Source organism: Calliphora vicina, chromosome 3 (genome assembly GCF_958450345.1).
Source record: "Calliphora vicina chromosome 3, idCalVici1.1, whole genome shotgun sequence".
NCBI lineage: Eukaryota > Metazoa > Arthropoda > Insecta > Diptera > Calliphoridae > Calliphora > Calliphora vicina.
In genome coordinates, this window is record NC_088782.1 from 41,785,139 (window position 1) to 41,797,427 (window position 12,289).

Genomic DNA, 12,289 nt, shown 5'->3' on the forward strand with positions numbered 1-12,289 from the left:
ATTTGGCAGCTTTAAAGTTTTCTCCAATAAATATCACTCAACGAACACTGACCACCTAATTGTCTTAAAAGTACCAAATGGTGCCTTTATGAATTTCATTTAAAGCTGTCATGTTCTAGCTAACTTCATGATGTTGTACTTAGTCTTATTTTCTAGGAGAAACTGCTATCATTGACGGCTCCAAAAGGAGTAGGAGATGGAGGTTTCTTTATTGATAACTTTGGGACAAAATCCTACTTCTGTACTGCTCTTCAGGCGGAAATTACTGCTATTAAACGTGCATCCAATTGGCTGAGGTATTATCGAATATGTATATTTACTGATAGCAAGGCTGGCGTTAACGAAACAGCGGGTGTCTTCGCGACATCTAGGTTAACCGAGGAATACCAAGTATCCCTAAATGAGATAGCGAGACATTCTAGGATAACGCTTATATGGGCCCCTGCATACGATGGAAATCAGGGTAATTGTATAGCTTATGAATTGGCCAAAAAGGATGATGGATGAGAAGGCCATCGATATCTTTTCTGGTATTTCCCTTGTTAAACACAATATGGTTGTACAGTAGAACCTATATGAGACTGCACAAAACAGGTGGAGCAATGAACCATCCTGTGCTATAACGAGGTCGACTTGGCTCATTTATGATGCCGGCAGGACGAATCTGCTTATGGAATTCCGTTGTGAACAAAGAAGGCTAATTGTTTCCTGTATAATTGGGACACATGCTAGAAGACTGAGCCTACGGTACAATGACTACTGTAGAAGCTGTCATAATGAAGAATAGGAGGTGACTGTGTCCCACCTATTCTGCTAATGCCCGGCTCTGATAAACTTTAGGGAACGTATCCTCGGAATTCCATTTCAATCTTGCTTAGATGAACTATCAGAAATTAATCTAAGGTCCTACTCTACAACGACTACTGTAAAAGCAGCCATAATGAAGAACAGGAGGAGACTGTGTACCACCTATTCTGCCAATTCCCGGTGCTGATAAACTTGAGGGAACGTATCCTCGGTTGGTTCACCTCGGAGACAACTGAATTATTATAAATACTCTGCTGTTTATCTCTTAGGTATTGCAATAGGATTAGTTTTGAATAGACTCAAGTGAACTGCTTGACGAGTGGCTGCCCATGGAACCTAACCTAATTTGAACGTGATTTCAGTAGCATGAGCTGGGAGGAAGAAGGTCTATATTTTCGTTTACTCGTAGTCCGAATTTGGACATCATTAACTAAAATACTAATGTGCTGCCGATGACTTCATTACTGATAGTTACTGGTTACGTGCAATGAAGAAACCGTGTGAGATAACCTGAAGTAATGTTTCAGACCGCATTAGTCATTATCATTCGCACTCGTTGCATTAATGTTGAATGTGAAATCCCTACAATAATTTTGATGGCGCAAGTAGTTAAGAGAGATAGTGGTTACACAGGATGCGCGACAGATCTCCAAGCTGAAGAGATTTTTTCTTTCACTCTTAGGACTATATATAACAACTGGAGGCCACTTTGATAATTCCCGAGATCCTCACTATGTTAGTCATTATGCACTGTGGAATGGAAGGTACTTGATAGCCGATGCCGTCCTTTCACAAGGTGTCTGCTGATTTATGCGACATCGATTATTGCTATTATTATACATTTTACTTAATTCATGCTGGGATAGGTGATGGATTAGATGTGGGAAGAAGAACTATCCAGTCTTCGCGATTAACACCCATTGGAGAATCCTTTTTAGCTGGAATAATCATCTTGAAATAGCACAAAATATTATGCGAGGAAACAGAAATACCGTGGAGCAATGAGAAACACATCGACCAAAGCTATTAACGTAAAATATAAAGAAGCCACAGAGAATGACTAATAAATGAACAAGCAACAATGCACCAAAGGATAAAAAATATCCTATCAGGGAATAATATTGAACCAGATAAACGGATGAAGTAGTAAGAGTGAGGAATAACCAATGAACTGATCTATATCCACACTGAATATAACATAGAGTGTGAGGAAGATATCAACAATTGTATTAGGGACATCATCTTCTTTTCATCTAATCTTTTCGGCCTTGGGTCACTGTTAGTGTCAAATTCTCCTAAATCTAAAATATATATTTCCAATGCAGAAATTACTAGACTCCTCCTGGAAGGAGATGTAGAACAGATTGGCAACACAATAGATCTCCAGCTGCTAAGCAGATGCTGTGCATTGCAAGTAAGAAACTAAAAAGAGCCCTTCATTCGGAAGAGAATCGCAGAAAGCGAAACTATATTGAATGTTTAATCAGTACTAAACACTCAAACTTCTCCCTTTGGAAGAACACCGGTAGAGGGTCAAAATCCGTTAAGAAAATCTGATGGTAAATGGGCACGTAGTGTTCCAACCAAACCCTCCACAAAATAATTTTGTATTAGGGGACTTACCTGATCTCATAGAAACAGACTCTGAACTAATCAATGTTAGTCTAGAAGAAGTTCAGAAAATCATAAAAGACAATGTTAAACTAAAAAAATCTCCAGATTATTATGGTTTCCATCCATAATTGAAAACCTACCAGATGTGGCAATTATTGTGCTCACAGTATTATTCAGTGCGATCTTGTCTCTAGCAGTTTTTCCGAACGATTGCAAAATCTACTAAATTATAATGGATTTGACATTGGCAACCGATTAGCCGACAGTCTTTAAACCAATTTGGACATACAGAATTCTGGGGAACAGCAAGCAATACCAGTATATATCTCATACAGAGGGCGCAATCCAAAATTCTTAGAACCATGAGGGGAGCTCCATGGCACATAAGAAATGAGAACAGCCACAGATACTTAGATATGCCCAGGTCACACTTAGAAAGGTGACTGCATCACTACAACAAATACAACAATACAAAAACAACAGGTACTTTGTTTTTGTTAAAAGGTAGGTGAACTGTCAAAGTTGCCTGTTGTTGGTTTTGCTTTTGGGTTTGTTGTATTTTTCGCCACAACAACCACAACTGTCAATCAATTCAAACTGAATAAAAAAAAATCAGCTGTTTCATCGCAGTCACCTTTCTAAGTGTGCCCTGGATATGCCTTTGGTCATGAATGAATTTAGAAAAATTTGTGAAGCTTATTTGTCAAAATTATATCATCATCCGAATGCGCTCGCAAGGCTACTTACAGTAACTCAAGGCCGATCAAGGTTACGTTGAGCTGATTTACCACTCATCTAGTTTGAGACTAATTTGCCAAATATGATACTCCACTGAGAGGGTATTGGTCTATCTGATTGGAAATTGCTAAGAAAGTTTATTGAAGGAATAGTTTCTTTACCTAGTCGAAATTTGGAAAACACTAAAGAGCGCATAACATACCCCAAATGTATATGAGACATATAACACTCCCTCTAACCAACCTAACCTACGATACTACTGATCGATGAACACAACGTCAACAGTTTCTCCTAGAATGTCTTCAAAATCGACATCCAAACCTTGACATTACAGAGTTTTTCCACATATTTAATGTCCATGATACCTCCGAAAACTTCAATACATTCTGAAGTATCAATGGATGATTATTCGTGAAAGTTTTACAAAAGTGCACAAAATTTTAAATATCTTTGTGAACCTACCGGTTCTAGTAACAAAATATCAGTTAATAAAGATAAATTAGGATTGATACAACCAAATTGGTAACACTCCAACTAAAATATATCAGAAACATTTGGAAAACTCAGGCAATAGGCCTGAATTATTCGTTTGACAAAAAATTCGATTGCCACAACGAAACTGTTTTCTCTGTGTACTCCAACTTTATATAAATAAGACTTCTTCAAACAAATCAACTGATTTAAATATTGTATTTAAAATTATTTAAAATCTAGACCGACAATAGCATTTTGTTGTGTTAATAATTTAAATTCACAAAAGTGTTGCCTTACAATTGAACGCCGACAGTCTCCTGGAAGAGAAAGGGCTATTGCTGTTATTGTTAAAGCTCTGGTGTATAAAAACTACATACATACATATATTTTTGCATAAAATATAAACATTTATCATAATACCATGACCATAGACAACTATTTTGTGGACACATTTGTTTTATATTTCGCCTTTGCCCATTTCAACCATTCAATAGTCGTTCAAAACAATTCATAAAAATTGTCCCAGTACATGTCGTTTGAAATTCATTTCGAATGTTTGTATGTAAGTACATATATAAGTTTTTCCAACATAATAGAGAGCAGCCAACAGTTTGACTCATTTTGTTGCACTTGCAACGGCCACAGAAACAGATTGTTACGTTAGGACGATGTTATATCGTCGGTAGAGGAGAAACAGAAATTGTTTAAACTTTTTTATGCTAATTTTATCACTTTGTGTGTCTGTCGTTGTGTCACTACCAAGACAGCACATAAATACTCATAATTTATTAATTTTTTCCCTCAATGAACGGGGGAACAAAAGCTATAGAGGAGCCCATAATAACGCATGAATAAACCATAATAAACATCGATATTGGAAACCGAGATGATGATGAAGATGAAGAGCAACAATACAAGAACAAAAACAACAAAAAAACAAGAGCTGTAAAGGTGAATGTTATAACGCCAACTATAAAAGAAAATCAGCACAAAAACAAAATCAAGTTAAAAAAAAAGAAACATTGCAGTCAGTCTGTGAATGGAGAAAAAGGGTTCGAATTGAATGGAGGATACGTATGGGATGCCATACTCGTACAATAATGCAACAAGTGTCGGTAAATCATAAAAAGGTATGAATGCAACCTCAAATGTATTGTACCTGTTATGTGAACTGAAACATAAATACATATAGGTTGATACAGATGCAGATGTTTGAAAGTATTAATTGATAGCTGTTACGAGAAAGGACTTACGGTCTTGATACTGATAAAGAATAAATCTAATACAAAACAAGTAAGAGAGATTTTTTCTTTAATCGGGGGTCCATTTTCTTGATTTTTAATAGCGGATACATGATGTTTGAATCATATCATACGGAGCACCTGGAACTAACTGCAAGATTCCCTGCATTCTTCACCCTTGGTACCTGTGAAGGTGACGGTAGTGGCCTACTACGATGGTAGTGCCCTACTAACTGCAAGATTCCCTGCATTCTTCACCCTTGGTACCTGTGAAGGTGACGGTAGTGCCCTACTACCATCCACAGCTCTTGCCGAAGCCCTGAGCACCTTAGCAATTTGAACACCACCGTCCTTATTTTAACCTAAGCGATATGCTGATGAGGTCGCCGACCCTACACCCTTACAAATGCTTGCCGCGTCGACGTCAGCATCTGCATGGTGCTCCCCAGAAGAGGACCAGCCCAAAACTGCAGCTGCAGGACCGTAAATTCTTAAACAATTTAACGACGTCCTGCCGATGCGTTTTAAGAAGATAATTCTTCTTAGAGGTAAATGAAGCAGGAACTATCTTCTCCTTAGCCAAATAACCTAGAAATTTCCGGGTTCCGCTCCTAGCTTGCCGAACAAGCTTGACGTCCTCAATGACACGTCGGCGAACTTCTAGCGATCTACTATTTTAAATTCCATCGTCATCATCGGTAGGAGGTTATCCCTCTGTCTCTGACAGTTAGTAGATATCACAGAGATATCAAAATCCTCGTCAGAGAGCAGTGCTATATTCTCGAAGTTTATAATGGTACTAATTTCACCAAGAGACTTCTTCGATGATCCCAGAAGCCCGTCCATACCGAAGACCCTAACCAGCTATTCATGCTTCATTATCCTGACATGAACCTCCGTTAGGGTACGACCTCCCTCTAAATTACCATGATCCCCCAAGGATTTCCTTTCGTCCCTGAAAGCCGTAGCATCGAACCCTGTTACCCCTTCATCAGTACCCACTTCCGTACCATCTTCACCTACCACATCCTTGCCAATTAAACTTTTAATTTCAATCTTGTTCCCACTAGTATGCATTAGTGTGTCCCAACAAAAGTTTTTTTTTCTTATTTTCATGGCTGCTCAAGCATAATTTGAAAGCTTATAGGGTAGAGTATTTTTTAGATTTTTTTCAGATTTTTCGGAAGTGGTTTAGAGGTCGCTCAAATCGTGTGTTTGCCAAAAATCGGGTTTGTCGGCCTTTTTTTGAGTTTTATTCATAACTTTGTCATTTTCATTACTTTTGAGGAAACAGTTTAAAAGAAAAATTGCCGAGCTTTAGTTTTTTGCAAAAACTCGACTTGAGCGACCTCTAAACCTCTTCCGAAAAATCTAAAAAAAATCTCAAAAATACTTTACCCTACAAGCTTTCAAATTATGGATACAATTGAAGAATTGACTATATGTACAAGATGATACATGATAAACCCCAACTTTATACAGACTCACTGTGGAATAATTGTTTATACGGTCATTGAATCTATGGCTTCTTCCCAACAACTACTCTTTCTGTGTCTGCCATAGAGTTGGGCCTCCAAAAACGATATTTATGCTGTATCCTGCGAATATTAAGCTGATGGCGTTTCTATGAATTTCGTTTAAGGCTTACATGTACCAGCTGTAATCCAATTAATCCTGCATATACTAGCTACGAGGAGAACGTACACTTAAAGGTATTCTGGCATGTCTAGGTGGAGACTTAAACTGTATAGCTAGGTACTCTGTTCAAAATTTCGTGCGAAATGCTGTCAAACTACATATAAAATATTTGGAATGAAATATATGCGAAATAATTTCGCAAAAGTTGTACTCTGTTTTTATTGTGGAAAACATGTGAAATACATCTGGCAACCTTATTTTTCCACACGAAATAACATACGTAGCACTTGTTTCGCACGAAATTAAAAGCAACAGCGAGCTGCCAAGCTGCATATAAAATTTTTTGCATGAAAAAACCATGATTTTTCGCAAATATGAACAGAGTACTAGGCTTATGATGTTACAGTTGGCATGATTCTCCCGAAGACATCATTCCATGACCGGAAAAACCTTAGTTTCCTCGAATAGGTGATGTTCCGATGATGTAACCCGTTTTGGTGACAAAACTGAGCTGATGTTGTCAAAAGCTAACATCTGATGTTTTCCTGGTATATCCGAATGTCTTTCAGATATGCCTCGACTTCAACTGTATGATGTTGTAAAGGGTGTTTTTTAAGCCCCATCGAACTTTAAATTGTAAAAAATAACACAAAAAAGTAAATTTTAATCAAAAAATTTTGTTTATTCCAAATTTCAACTAACATTAGCATTCGAAAATGATTTCGGGCATATCGGCACCATATCTGTTCTTGACGAAGCAAATTCTGGATGTCCAATTTTGGGCCACTTTTTCGAGCATTGCTGTCCATATGTCATGAATACAGATGCTAATCGGGACTGGTTTTTGAAAATCCCAGGAATCGGGATTTAGTAAAGAATACTGAAATCCCGATCCTGAAAAGTATAAGAAAGAAATGTACATAATTATGTCTTTACAATTAAAAGTAAATTTTTTATTTAGCAATTAATTTTTATTAGACACTAAAAAGCATACTATTGCATCTATGCTTTCGTCTGCCATTCTGGAACGAATTTTGTTTCCGACATATGCTGCCGCCGGCAAAACCGTTTGCAAATACTTATAACAAATCTGCAATTATTTTCCTCTTGTTCCTTCAGAAATAAAGTGATCTATTTCTTTTGCAAGTTGCAAATCTACATTATAACTTGGTTTCGATATTGTTATTTGGGTTTTTTACATTTATAAATAATGTCTTTTAGCCTTTGAGCAATAGAAATATTTTCATTTTGTTCGAGCTCCTCATCTGAGATAAAATAAATTTCGTTTGAAGAGAAGTTAAATTGAGTTTTGTTAGGGCACTGCTACACTTAGATAACTTACAAAAAAAGGTGAAGAATTGATTTTCTAGAGCACCACTCTAGGAAAACCAAAAATACCGCTTTCCTTTATTAACTATGTTGTAGCTGGAGTTGAGCTTAACAACTTTGCTGAACATCACTTTGCGATATTCGGGCATGTAGAATGTCAAAATGCATGAAAAAGGCACACAAAAATGACAATTTCCCCTATTTATTTATGAAAAACGGGATTTGGAAAATCCCGAAAATCCCGGCATTTAAAATTAAAAAATTGCGGGATTTTCGGGAACGTGATCCCCTGTTTGGCATCTCTAGTCATGAATAACACGAACAATGTGACTTCACGTTACATTGACATTTCCATTTCTCGAAATCAAGGTATTTCCAAATTTTGATTTCAAAAATCAAAAAAACTATACAACTATAAAACTATAGTTAAATGTGCTATTAAGTGTTAATTTTAATTTTTGTGCTGTTATTATAAATGCTAGACATCATGTTATACTTTTCTTGAGTTACATCAAAATCGGAGCAAAAATATATAACATTTCTCTATTTTTCCATGAGAAATTCCAAATATTGAAAAATTTGACCTTTGACCTTTCGATTTAAGGGTTGACGTTTTCCGATTTTAGTAAAACTTTCAGACTATATTTAAAATTACATACACTATAATATTCTGAATAGCTTTTACTTAAAAATCATAACAGTAAGGAAATTCGACTCATTCGCCAAAAATATGGCCAAAAAATCAGTTTTTCTGGAAAAACGCAAAATTTAAATCGCAGGTACGGAAAAACTATAGGAGGTATTGACATAATTTTTTCACATTTTTATTCCCTATTATATTGACAATAAATCTCCAAGTGATGATCAAAAAATTCTGAAATTTGTTTAACAAAATTTTTAAAAATTTGAAATTGGAGTTTTGAAACTGCCGTTAAAAATATATTTTTTTTTGGTAATACCTGCGAATAGGTTAACGATTTCCTACGAAGACAAAAACTCATATACAAGTAAATATGTATATATTTTAAGTAAAAATTAGCTTTTATTTTAATATTTCTCTAAATATGTTTATTTTGTTCCTACGTTTTTTGTTCTAGTGGCCTGAGACACGTTAATGGCCTGGCGATTTTTTAATAACTTTATCATTTTTTAACCAATTTTTGTGTTTTATATCTTATTAGAACGACAATTACGTACACATTTCGATTCTTTTAAATTAAATTGCAAAAGTAATTATTTAATGGCAAAATTTTTAGAAAAACTGAAAAAATTGCATTTTTTCCCCTTGTAAATGCACCACAAAACTAAATCGCAAGTCGGCACGGGTTGCAATCATGATAGAAAGATTAAATTTCATATTTAACTATAGTTTTATATATATAAAAAAATTAGGGGGTATGCGTTCCGAAATTCCAAAAAAAAATTTGTTTGGGACACTCTAGTGACCACCAATATAGTCGTATATTTCATAGTCTGAATGTGGACACCGTTAAGTAAGACGCTAAGATTAAGCTCTACTTCCTTTGTCCAAATAATGAAATTTTGCCGATAACATCGTTAGTGAGAGTTGCAAGCTACATGGTAACATGATATTGTGGATGAAATAACTATGCGAAATTATCTCAGATATTTCTTAATGAAAATACGATCGTGAGTTTATAAAATTGCAGATGCTGTGGTGATTTTTATTAATTTTTCCTATCGTTGAAGTATATGGATTTATTGGAAATGGTAAAATACAAACAGCTTTTATAACTCTTTGAGACGAGCCTAGGATAACCACACTGTACTGCTGTAGGTCATCAACGATAAGGAAGCTATCAATGTCCACGGAGTCACAATTAATCAACGATTAATTCGATCAGTTTGTTATACGAAATAACTATAGTACGCCTTTGCTTTGTACAAGGTGGCGCAAAAGTAAACTTCCGATTTTTTTTGGCTGTAATTAAAAAAAAAATTAAAAACTTAGATTCTTCTTGTGGATTATTTTTATTTGGTCTTTTAATTTTTTTTTTCATCAAGTCGAGAATATGATGTCATGTAAATGGCCGCCGCCACAGTTGATTGTCATTTGAGCCCTTTTTATGGCATTTTCCATCACTTTGGCCAAAACTTCCGGCGATAGGTCCTCACATTCTTGACGAATATTGTCTTTAAGAGCTGCAAGAGTCTGAGGCTTGTTGTCATAAATCCGCGACTTCAAAAAGCCCCACAAAAAGAAGTCTGGAGCGGTAAAATAAGGCGATCTTGCTGGCCAGTGCAAATCGCCAAAACGGGAGATTAGGCGCCCGGGAAATACATCCTTCAGCATATCAGTTGTGGCACGTGCAGTGTGTGCCGTTGCACCGTCCTGTTGGAACCACATGTTATCCAGTCCCAATTCATCAAGTTGGGCCAAAAACAACTCGTTGATCATTGCTCTGTGGCGCTCACCATTCACAGTAACCGTTTGGCCCGCGACGTCTTCGAAGAAAAAAGGTCCGATGACTCCTCCAGCGAAAACAGCACACCATACAGTGACTTTGAGCGGGTGTAATGGCTCTTCGTGGGTTACACGCGGATTTTCAGTACCCCATAAGCGTAAATTTTGCTTATTTACGTACCCGCTAAGATGGAAATGGGCCTCATCACTCATGATTATTTTTGATGAAAAATCATCTTCCTCTTGGTGGTGATTAAGGATGGCTTGAGCGTATGTTAGACGCGATTGGCGGTCAGCAGTTAGCAGCTGATGCACCGTCTGGACTTTGTAAAGACCGTCGATTGATACCCATTTGCGTGGCACGTCGTCTGGTCGATGTCGACGGCGCTTCCATGACATCCTCGGCTACAGCAGCAATATTCTCTGCAGAACGGCTACTCCGGGGTCTTCAACGCCTGGCAGCATCTCGTGTTGTGCCAGTCTCTTCGAGACGAGCGGCTAAACGTTGCAGTGTTTCACCAGTAGGCGTTGGACGGCCAGGAAATCTGCGACGAAATTCTCATTGTGCCAAAGTCACCGACCGATTATTGGTCAAATAAATAGTCAACAATATTCCGCGTTCTGGAGCAGTGTAGCGCAACATTGTTTATTAACGTGTATTTCGCATGTGTTTACTACACAAATGTCAAAACAGAACTGACATTAGGGGCCAATCGCAAAATTTATAGCATTTTCTGATAGGAGGATTACTTTTGCGTCACCTTGTATAACTTTCAATTAACACAGCACTTCGATTGTTGCAGTAATCGGGGTGTAATTTATTTTTAATTATTGCAACTTTCTCAATAACCGTTGTTTTCGCAACTGTCTTCTGCTTTATTAGTTAAACAAAGCGATCACTAAACTAAACTTTGAGATTACTAAACTGTACTGTACAATCAAATATGATTAATTTGACAGGGACGCTGTCTCCCTATCGCATTCTGTCAATGTCCGACCTTGCCCAATTTGAGAGAGCGTATATTTGGCTTCCCATTCCTCTTGTGCTTGGATCACTTGTCGAAGATGAATCTTAGATAAATATATTATTTCATCAGATGACAGCGAACCCATGACAACAAAGCGTGTCGATTAAGAGATCTGCTGTTTACTTCTTGGGATGGATCCAAATGGATCAAGGCCCAAAGCTTGAAAATTATTTGTTTCATAGCAATTCTTTAAACACCTGTTGCATTTATGCTGCTTAAATTGCTTCAAAACTTTCCATCTGAATTCAAATTTCATTCATTTCATATGTAAAAGTAAAGACCAATTATTTTTACCCCAAGTTCTTATTTATATAAGATCTTGATTTAATTTTTTTTTATAAAATCTTTCCTCAAAATTATTTCAATCATTTTATTATTTAACAACTCTGTTCTATCTCATCATTGCATCCCATACAGTAATTCTCTCTTCAGTAAGTGCCAGACTTCAGCGCCTCCTATACATACATACGTATGTACCTTCCACAATATCTATCCATAATACATTCATAAATATGGATATGTATGCGTGTTTGCCACATTTTTACTCCGTAGAGAAGTACCAGCAAAAAGGCGTTTGTTATACAGTTTGTACATCCAACCCTGTATTGGCTACTGGTTGGTGTTGTTTCATGTTTAATGCTGCTCCTGCTGCTGACACAGCTCCTCTTCTTTTTCTTTGTGGCATTTTAGCCAACAACAGGTAAAAATGCACATTTTTTCCACTTCTTACGTTGAAGATTCATTTTTTTTTTGCTTGTGGAGCATAACTGGAGCACAGGGTACATAAATAATAATTTCATCATTTTTGTGTAGTGATTTATTTGGTTGGCGTTTATAACGTAGAAAAGGCCACAAAAAAAAAGGCTACGATTGCCACAGCAATAATATGGTGCTTTAGAAAACGCACTTTGCAGTCCATAAATGGACTGTTTTTGTATGTTTTTTTTTTTTTTTTGAGTTCTAACAGAAATGTCTCTGGCTTCTTTCACTGAATG